This window comes from Pogona vitticeps, chromosome 4 (genome assembly GCF_051106095.1).
Source record: "Pogona vitticeps strain Pit_001003342236 chromosome 4, PviZW2.1, whole genome shotgun sequence".
In the NCBI taxonomy this organism is placed as follows: Eukaryota; Metazoa; Chordata; class Lepidosauria; order Squamata; family Agamidae; genus Pogona; species Pogona vitticeps.
Window position 1 is genome coordinate 22,594,089 of NC_135786.1, and position 10,270 is coordinate 22,604,358.

At 39.5% G+C, this 10,270-nt stretch overlaps 1 protein-coding gene across 27 annotated transcripts in view; it reads right to left on the minus strand.

Moving 5' to 3' along the window:
* Nucleotides 1–9,836, minus strand: part of STAU1 (staufen double-stranded RNA binding protein 1) — a 44,865-nt gene extending 35,029 nt beyond the window's left edge. For 8 of the 27 annotated variants that reach the window (XM_078392659.1, XM_020779478.3, XM_078392655.1 and 5 more), the window contains exon 1: nucleotides 9,672–9,836. The gene's annotated coding sequence lies outside the window, so the exon portion shown is untranslated. Of the gene's footprint in view, nucleotides 1–8,908; nucleotides 9,246–9,671 lie in introns of those variants that run through there. The other 19 variants (XM_078392656.1, XM_078392658.1, XM_078392653.1 and 16 more) reach the window with 7 other exon arrangements.
* Nucleotides 9,837–10,270: the final 434 nt, after the last annotated feature.

A 10,270-nucleotide genomic window follows, 5' to 3' on the forward strand; every position in this document is an offset into this window, starting at 1 on the left:
ACTTGACATTTCTCAGCTTTCTAGGATGTTCTACTACTACAGGTCTAAGAATTGGTGCACATTTTTTCTTCATATACTAGAGTCCCAAATTAACTTAGAGATATTAAACAAATCTACTTCTGCAGGTTTTATATGGTCAACATCATGAGTTGAATTAAGTATGTGGCATTATCATACAATCGCAGTGTGCCTCTAGGAAGTGGAAGGTTGATGTTTCAAAACTTAACACACCCAAGGGCTGATAACCCAGTTTAAGTGTTGCGAGAACTACATATGAACTTCTGCTAGCATTCATACCTAGTGTTATTTAAACCATGTTTAAGCACATTTCAAATAGAGGTTCTTTTATGGTTGAAGAAAAAATTCTAAAATTTTGAAAAAAGCTTATTCGTGAAAAAATACTGATAAAAACTACAGAAGTATACGCTAATAATTCCTTTACGCACTAATGTTTTACAATAATTTAAGATAACTACTGCAATACATCTTTTAAAAAAGATTTGGAAGTATTAATGAAAAAAGAAGTCAATTTAAGGTTGAACGCGGACAATTCCCTTATACATCCAGGCCTTACAACAGCTCCTGAAATCTTGCTAAGTGTAATAAACTGTTTTTGACTTATTTGCTGTCATCCCTGACCAACTAAATAATGTCTAGGATGGTGGTGGGGAAGCACTTTTTCAAGCTTTAAAACAAGCACTTCCAGTCTGAAACAATGCATTGAAGTGCCATGTACCTTGTCTGGAAGTTATTGAGTATATCCAGAAGCTTTCCGAGGAACTGCTCTTATTTGTTCATTTATTGCTATCACTACATTGTTGAATAATTTCCATTCAGCAACACAGCCCCTCAAGCCCTACTTCTTGGCTATGACTTTTATTCACATACTGAGCAACTATTTTTAGGCTTTCAACAAGAAGCACGCAAGCAAAAGAAAAAAAAAAGATGTTTTGCCACTTTAAAGACTAACTGCTATATTTTAATGTATGTTTTCATGGAACATTGCCAGCTTCTGCCAACATATGAGTAGAATACAAGAGACTACATGACAAAACATTAACTGAGAGACAGTGCTGTTTTGGTTGCATTTCACAACTTGTAATGCTTTATGAGCCCTGTTTAATACTCAGTTCTTTTGACACTATGTTTTGTAAACAGCAACATGATTAAAAGAACCAACAGAGGAACAACAAAATGTGGTAATGTAAAGAATGGCAGACTTTACTTTTGAGCCTTGTTCTGAATAGATGGGTCTGGTAGTTGTAAAGGAAAATAACAGTAGCTAACAGTTTAATTATTACATTTGGTAAAGACTTAAAGACACCTTGACTGATATTTAATTCATTGATAGCATGTGTATATATTTTCTGATATCTGATATATGCCCATTAATTCTTTTGCATAATGGTCATAAATCAGACATCAGAAATCACAATCTTTAAAAGGTGTGAAATGTAACAAAAATCACTGTTTCTTAGTGAATATTCTGCCATGAAAGTATATTCTACTCTCATGTCTGAAGCAGATTATGTTTCACAAAAGCTTCCATTAAAATACCTGTATAGCAGTTAGGCTTTAAAGTGCCACAATGTCTTATTTTTGCTTTTATTTTTAATTTTCTAAACTTGTAACTAATTATCTAATTTTCTGGATGGGGAAGCTGAAACTGTTCACCTTCACTATGCATTTCAAAGATATCAGTTTAGCAAGAAGTATAAGGTCATACAGATCTTCACATCAACAACTGCCCTTCCTATCATCTTCATTATAAAACTAATATTTGTACAGCAGCAGCAAGTGCACTGCAGACACCTTGTGATTACTATATACACATATATAGCTAATAATCTTCTAAATTAAAAGTGTGGCATTAATATTATTGAGTAAAGCAATGTCCTCCCTTTTCTCTACTGTTAGACACCCCTTTTGCTAACAGAAAAAGCTGCCCATAATTTGAGCACCAGTCCTGATCTATGTCAGGCAAAAGCAAAACAAAAATAAAAAAGAGGACAAAAATATTGTGGCACCTTAAAGACTATCTGCTGTAATGTGAGCTTTTGTGGACAAGTCAACTTCTTCAGATATCTATGGTCCTGATCTATGTTCTCTTACAGGTGGAACTAAATGTAATAGAACACCACCCCCCAAAAATTGTGATTTGATCATAGAGATACGCAACACCGAAATATTAGAAGAATCAGAGATACAGCTCCCATCTCCACAACATATAACAATACAATCTGCTGTGCAATATTACATGGGAAAGAATGACCAGACATAGGAAACACATAGTAAGTATTGACTAGAAAGTTTCAGGTGTAGTACAGACCAACCGGGAAAAAAGCTTTATTTTTATGTTATATGTCAACCACCCAGATACGTTCTATATGGGCAGTATATAAATCTAATAAATAAATAAATAAGGTTATGGTGCAGAGAAACACTTCAAATATACTTCTCAGTTTTAGCAGAATACAACTATATGCAAGTCCACTTTCAAGGCAAACACAACACACACATATATTTAACAGCAAAGCCTCTTTCGGTCCAGTCAAGGTTCTATGACGCATTGGGCCTATTTATTACCCTCTTGTAGCCTCCTATGATTTTACCAATACAGGTACCTAGTCCTAGTCTTCATCTCTGAAAGCACAAACTACATTTCAGTTTGTTCCAGAACAAAAGAACCAAATTTATCTCCTCAGTCACTTTATTTGTCTTAATCAAAATAAATTACTGGACTGAGTGCACCAACATTCTAGTTCTCAAATAGAAGGGAGAGGGGGAGACAGCACTGTTGAGGAAGAAAATCATGAGGCACTCAAGTCAGACAAAACTGGCCTAATCACAAAACGAGAACAGAAAGGAACATGGCCAAGTGAGCGGTTTGTGACAGCACAAACTGAAAACCAGAAATGACCTGCAAAATCTGGAATAATGCACCAATCCCCAACGCATTAAAATCTGTAAATTATATTGCTGTTCATGTTATATCTGACTGGAAAAAAAATTTCACCTCTCTCATGTTGGCTTATTTGCTTTTGAGAGTTACCTCAATAGGTACAATTTAGCAGCACAGCTTGCTCTCTGTTTCCACTACACTACACCTGAGTGACATAGGCTGAACTATAAAGAGTTAGTGACTAACAAAATCCCCATAAGACCACAGGAAGAATGCCTTTTAAAAGATTTTTTTTCCCAGTTCTGTTCTTTTAAATAAACTCAGTGGCTAAATTCAGCTGTGAAACAGTGAGAATTCTTTCTTTCTCCAACATTCAATATAAGTATATTTTCTTATTTTATGTACTGACTGGAATAGTTTGCTACATAATAATAATCATTTAAACTATATAATTAAGAAATGATCAAAAACAAACACCACCACCAAAACAGGAGAAGAAATTGAAAGTTTAATGCATCAGCTTGGCTTAAAATAGCAAATATTTGAGACAGTCATCTGAGTAGAAAAAGAATAGGGGAAATGCAAGCGCAAATCCTCACTTATCAATAAAATCCATTGTGTGACCTTTGCCCAATCAGTCTCTTAATATCACCTCCCTCATAAATATCCTCAGCTGTCTTCTTTGCAACTCTACAACCTACTGGTAGATCACACAAACTCTTACCAGTGTTAGAGACTTACTGGGTCGTTCTCTGTGCATGTGTGTGTGCAGGTCCATGTGTAAGGGGAGGGAGAGTAATCCCAAGCCCAGGAAAAGAAATAGCGTGTTTCCCTGAAAATAAGACAGGGTCTTATACTAATTTTTGCTCCAAAAAAAGCATTAGGGCTTATTTTCAGGGGATTTTTTTTTCATGTACAACAATCTACATTTATTCAAATGCATTCATGTCATCTTCTGGTTGCTGCACAATGGTGGAGGGCAGGGTTTCACTTAACTAGGGCTTATTTTTGGGGTAGGGCTTATATTACGAGCATCCTGAAAAATCATACTAGGGCTTATTTTCAGGTTAGGTCTTATTTTCAGGGAAACAGGGTAAGAACGCTGTGTTTTTAGAAAAAAAATTAAAAATCCAATTTGATCTGCAAAGCCAAAAGCTGTGTTCATAACTTTATACTGATTTGGAATAATTTATTTGTGTCCCCCTCTTCCCTGCTCAACAGATTACAGAAATATGTTATGTCTACCATATGCCTACCTATGGCTTTGTATTCCGACTTAACTTTGCTTATAAAAATAAAAATGACTTCAAAATTAGCAAGCTTGCCTAATATTGTATTGGAATCAATTTGCTACTAATGAATTTTATGACACCTGTTTTTAAGAAACGAAAACATTTCCACAGAAAAATTAAGCATGAGAAAATATTCTGCACCTCAATCCACTTAACTATAGGTTGTGAAATGTTTGAACAATGACTTGTTGACAAGAGGGCCTTAGTGCTGGAAGAATGGAGGAATAGTAGATAAAAACAGCAAAATATAAGGTAACAATGCAATATTCATATATAGCTTATTCAAAACTACTGATTCCTAATATGAACAGTATCAAACAGTGCACAGTTTGGTCTTAATTTCTAGTAGGGGTCAGACAGAAGTTGACATTTTCCCACTAGTCCTTAAAGATCACTGAAAACATTACCTTGAGTGTCAAACACCTCTATAGAATGAGATACTTGGCAGGAAAGACAGAAATAATGCAGAGGCTTCGTCTTTCCTGTTTACAGGAGCTGTCTCCAACTGATCTACAGGTTTCCTATTCCCAACCCTTGTGTTAGAGCCAATGTTGTTCAACGGGGTGAGAGCAGAGAATTTTCGAAATTGGCTGGGAATGTAAATGCATGAAAATTAACTAACTCACTCCCTTCTGTAGAAGGATCTCTGGATTCCACCCATATGCTTCCCTCACAAAGGACATGAAGAAGTTTTGAAGTTTAGATCTTCTCACGGCTTCATCACATGCATGTTTTACAAAAACCTTTTGTCTAACGTGCAAATAAATCTGTCAAGTTTTTACTGTATAACAAGTAGCAAAAAACCAAGTTTTTGCTGCAGTAGGATAACATGACCTCTTGCTGTGCTTTCTGCTTCTAAGTCATTTATCTATCTATCTGAAAACATTAAGGCTGTTGCTCAGCATCCTATTCATGCGAACAGAACTTATGCACACACAAGACTCTTGATGGATTGCGTTATGTGGCTGTAAGAAACTGGCTACAAAATCCATACATGTTATGCTGTGATGTTTCTCTGGTTTCCATGTTTAATGACAAAAGAAACATAACAGTTCATAATGGGAAAAATAAGTCTTCCAAATGCTTTGATAGCAGTATAAGCACGTTTGAACAGATACTGCTAATTTCAGCATTGACAGTTGACAGTGATGTTGACAATTACTGGAATAATTTTTACCAGTTCTGCACCATTCTTATTACAAATATTTGTACAAGCACAAAATGCCTCTTACTACTTCAAAATCTTCAACAGCCCATTATTCTAAAAAGCCAAGAGCACAGATTCTTTTTTAAACCTTAGGAATTACTACCCAACTCAATTCAGGTGAAGTCTACCAAATACAAATATGAAATAAGATCACCTAGAGCAGATTCATAACAAATGATAATGTGCAATGATAGACTATACTGTCAGCAACAATACAGAAAGATTGCGGGGGGGAGGGGGACAAGGAAAAAACAGACTAACACACTTGGTAAAAACATTAGAAACAGACCATATATTTTAGACTGGCCTAAAATATACATGCTGAGACATGTATACAAATACCAAAGGATGATTAACTTGAATTACACAAGTCATATGGTCAGAAATTTACCCATGAAGTATATTGGATATGAACCATCATAGCCTTGGTGATATGGATTACCACACACCGATACATTTATGTAAGGCAGTGTTCCTGATAGGAATGCATTGCCATCTAATTCCAGGTTGGGAAGCACTGTACTGGGTCCCCAGGTGTTCTTGGACTAAAACTCCCAGAAGCCTTCAGCACTAGCTGTGCTGACCAGGGTTTCTCTGGAGTTGCAGCTCAAGAACACCTGGGGTCCCAAGGTTGGGAACCACTGCACTAGATCATAATTTATTTATGGATTTGCAAGGCAGCAGAAAAAACTGAGAGGGCAGACCATCTTCACACATCCATCACCATTTAGAGGACAGGGATTCAACTTGCACTAGATAGGATTACATTCCTTTTGAAACATCGTTCATAGCTTGGATGCACTCCTAGATTCAGTACCAAATGTGAATGCCCAAACTTTAAGCAGTAACCAGGGATGTGTGTGTACAACTGATGCTAGTGTATTAGCAGATCTGTTCCTGGAGATACTGGTAGCATACATGCCTTAGTAACATCCCATTTGGATTACTGAAACATGCTGTAAATGGGGCCACATTTGAGAAGCATGACAACTCACCCAGTTGTGCTGGATATTATCTAAAAAGACTTGCACAACTTGTGGCCAGGCTATGAGACAGAATGTCACACAAGTCTGCCAGGTTTTAAGCAATTTTGGGAGATCCTTTGTTTGGTCCTGTCACTAAGGGCACATCTGATGGAGAAGAGTGTGCCTTTTCAGTGCCTGCTCACAGGATCTAGAACTTCCTGCCAACCTTAGATTGGTTCTCGCTTTATTAGCATTCTATAGGCAGTCACAAGACTGCTGTTATTTTTTAAATTAAAGTAGGTGTGCATCACTTAAGGTAGCAGGTTGGCCGAATGAGGTTTTAAAGACTGGATGCTCTGCAATTACAGAACACTGCTCTGTTTTCATCAATTAATTTGTAATTTTACTTGAGGTTTTGCTGTTATTTGCATTATGTTATTGTCAGCTACTCTGAATCATATTTTTAGTAGAAAGCTAGAAAAATGTAACAAGCAAATTGTTTGGGTACTTGAGTGTATTCCCTAAGACTTGTCATTAAGATTGATCACTGTTTTTGTAAATGGAATTACACATTGACAGTGCTGACATGCAACAATTAGCCTGACATCTCTAGGATTCTGGAAAATTCCAGCTTATTAAAAAATAGCTTTGCTATCAAAATCAGGGATCCCAATTTTCTGCTCCATATTAGTCAGAACTTCTAACCAAGAGCAACCTTACACCGAGATTCTTACTTGTAATCAACAAGTCTGGATCTCTTGTTCAACACACTGGTCTCTTGTTCCATATACTCTTCACTGGATCTCTTGTTCACATACTGTTCTTGATATGTTTAGTGGTTATCTAGCAAAGAGATCAACTTTCTCTATACTGTTGTACGGGAATATAGCCAATTTATGATTAATATCTGCTAACTCCAAATGGCAACTTGCATGAATGAATAATCAATCCACTACAGATGATCCATGACAAACTGAAAACAGTGCTGTTCAATTGTTAGTTTACACCATGTGCAGCAATTCATCAGGTGTTATGCAATCAACTGATATACTGACTATAGATTAATTAATCATTTTCTTTTAAAGCTCACCTCTACATTCATTTATGCACACACCACTCAACAGCATGTACTATTCAGTATAAATGCTTAAGACTGCAGTTTTGCTCTGACAGAACAAAATAAAACCAATCAAATATAAGCAGCTGATAACATATAGCACAGAATAAGTTCCTTAATGGCTGAGGTTTAAGTATAACATTAAACTTGCTATTGCAGTGTTTGAATGCTTGTTAAAAAATCAAAATCAAACATTTTCATTTAGTTGAACAAAGTATAATGTATAACAGAGATCACACCAAATAAAAGGAACCAGTAATAAGGCAAAGTATTTTTGATAAGGGTAAGAAAGGCTAGCTTGTGCCTTTGTTGAATTTTCCCCCTTATATTTTTTCTGGAATACAGTACCATTTAGGGCAGTCAGAATGATGGTTTATATATAACAACCACAACATTGTTCACTTAACTAGCAATTAGTTCAACAAAAGATCTGGTCACATGTGTAGAATATGAATACCAGTCTATGACTTCTTAGCTTTAGAATGCTTCACCGGAAAATGTTGCATCATTACTTACACAATGAACCAAATATATCTCAAAATTAATATCAGGGAAAGTTTCAAGTATCAAGATACTAGCAGACCAACTTTATTATTCCATAAAACCCAAGGAAGCAAAGTATTCCTGAATTTCCAGTTCAGTTACAATGGAACTGTAACTTCCATAACTGGTAGCAGTAAAGGCTTCTTTACCATAGTGAGCGGTGGTTCCAAACCTAATAACTAGCCACTACAGCTCAATCTGTCTTAAACTAATTTAAGCATCACTGACACAAAGGGATATATATATCAAAAATTGCTTAAGTCTAGAGTCACATTGACGGAAGTGAAGTAAAAGATGCACATGAAAAAATAGATATGTTCTGACAGTGGCTCTATTGCCACATCACAGAAAGAAAAAAGTTGAACATTATAGTGATAAAGTGAAATCGCATGAGACAAATTATGTCTGTGGGCATGTGCAGTAAGGAAAAAAATAAGCCATTAAGCCATTCATTACTTCCATTAGGAGCTGAAAGCACTGTGTGTGGAACTGCAAAATGCCAAAGTCTTTTTTCCCAACCAAGTGAAACTTGACAGCTTTATCATTCAGGAAAGCAAGTCTTGGACAAAAGCCTATGTGCAATTCAGAACACAGGGCAGCACTGCCACATAATTATTATTTTTGCAATCATTAAAGAAGTAAACTCACACTTCAAACTGCTAAACTGTCAACTTAAGTCGCAAAGATATTAACACCTATATGCATAGGCATTACAAGAACATTTGGAAATTCAGCTAAAAACCAATACCTATTCGGAGAACACTGGATATCATTAGCAACATACATTGGCTGCAAAACATCAACAGTTTAGGGAGCAGCAAGGTAGACAGCAGGCCACAGATGGTGAAGCAGCCTGGTCTATAGTGATGAGTTACCACTTACCTGTTTGTTTTAATGCCATTTTGCACAAACAGAGGAGTGACTGCCACAGATCCTTTCCTTTTCCTCCTCCTCCTCCCCACATGGACTTCTGTGCACAGTGCAGATCCGAACAGGCACACTGACTTCCAGGAATAGAAGACCAGCCCTGACGGATCGGACCAAAGGCCCCCCATCTCGTTCCCACCCTAACTGTCTCTCTCTCTCCCCACACACAGCGGCCAAGCAGATGCCCTCAGGAAGCCCAGAGATAGAAGGTGGTGGTGGTGAGGAGGAGGAAGAGGAGGAAGGCAAAAGAAACGAGCGGTCAGCACATGAATCCGGAGAGGAAAAGGTGCGACTTGGAAGGGAAAAAAATACAGAAGAAATTCAAGTGTGAAGAGCGGGAAAGGGGCGCCGAGAGGGAGAGGGGCGAGACTTCCAGGGGGCTCCCGAGGAACCCCTTCCCCTATCTATATATATATACTGTATACTGTATATATAAGGGGGAGGAGAGCTTGTCAGCGCCGCGCCCTCCCTCCGCCCACCGGCGCCGCTGAGCAGCCCACAGCCACCCCCTCCGAGCAGCCGAGGCTTTTCCCTTCTCGGACCCTACACGGCTGGCCGACCGTCCCGCTAGGCCCCAGCCTCCTAAACGCAGGCCCGGCGAAGGCCGCCTCCTCCTCCTCCTCAGCCCTCTCCCTCCTCGCAGCCCCGCCGCCGAGCTCGTGAGGCGAGCGAGCGGCGGGAGCCCCTCCTTTCCCCCTCTGCCTTTTCCTCCCCTCACCTGGTGGTTTTTCTGGGCTGGGGCTCCCGGGCCGGCTCGTGTTGGCGGGCGGGCTGTCGGGCGGCTCAGTCCATTGGTAGCTCCCAGGAAAGGGGGGTCCAGGGTAAGGGGGGGAAGCGAGCGAGTCGCGGCGGCGGCAGACACAGGGCAAACACTAAAGAGAATGAGCGGGGCCAGGTCCGGCCGGGGAGGAAGTGACGCCAGCACGCAGGGAAGGAGGGAGGGTCCTTTGCGGCTATTTATAGCGCCGCCCAGCTGAAGAACCCATGCGGGGCCCTGGGCTGAATTTCTTAAGGCCTGGGCTCGCCCCTCACACACGTTTCCCTCTCTCGGAGAACTACGACTTCCAGCATGCTCTCCGGCAGTCATAGGGCTATAAGCGTGTGGCTGTGTTCTCCGCGCCTCTGGCTTTTCACCTCAGGAGGAAAAATAGATAAAGACTACGCTTCCCGTCATGCTCTATTCCCGCCCGGAAATAGCAGCTCTCTCACGCTCTCTGTGGTCCACGTCTTCTGCCACGCGCCTCTCCGCTTCCTACAGTTTCCAGCGTGCATTGCTCCCTCACCGGCCGGAGGAGGGGCGGGGCTAGCCCTGCACGC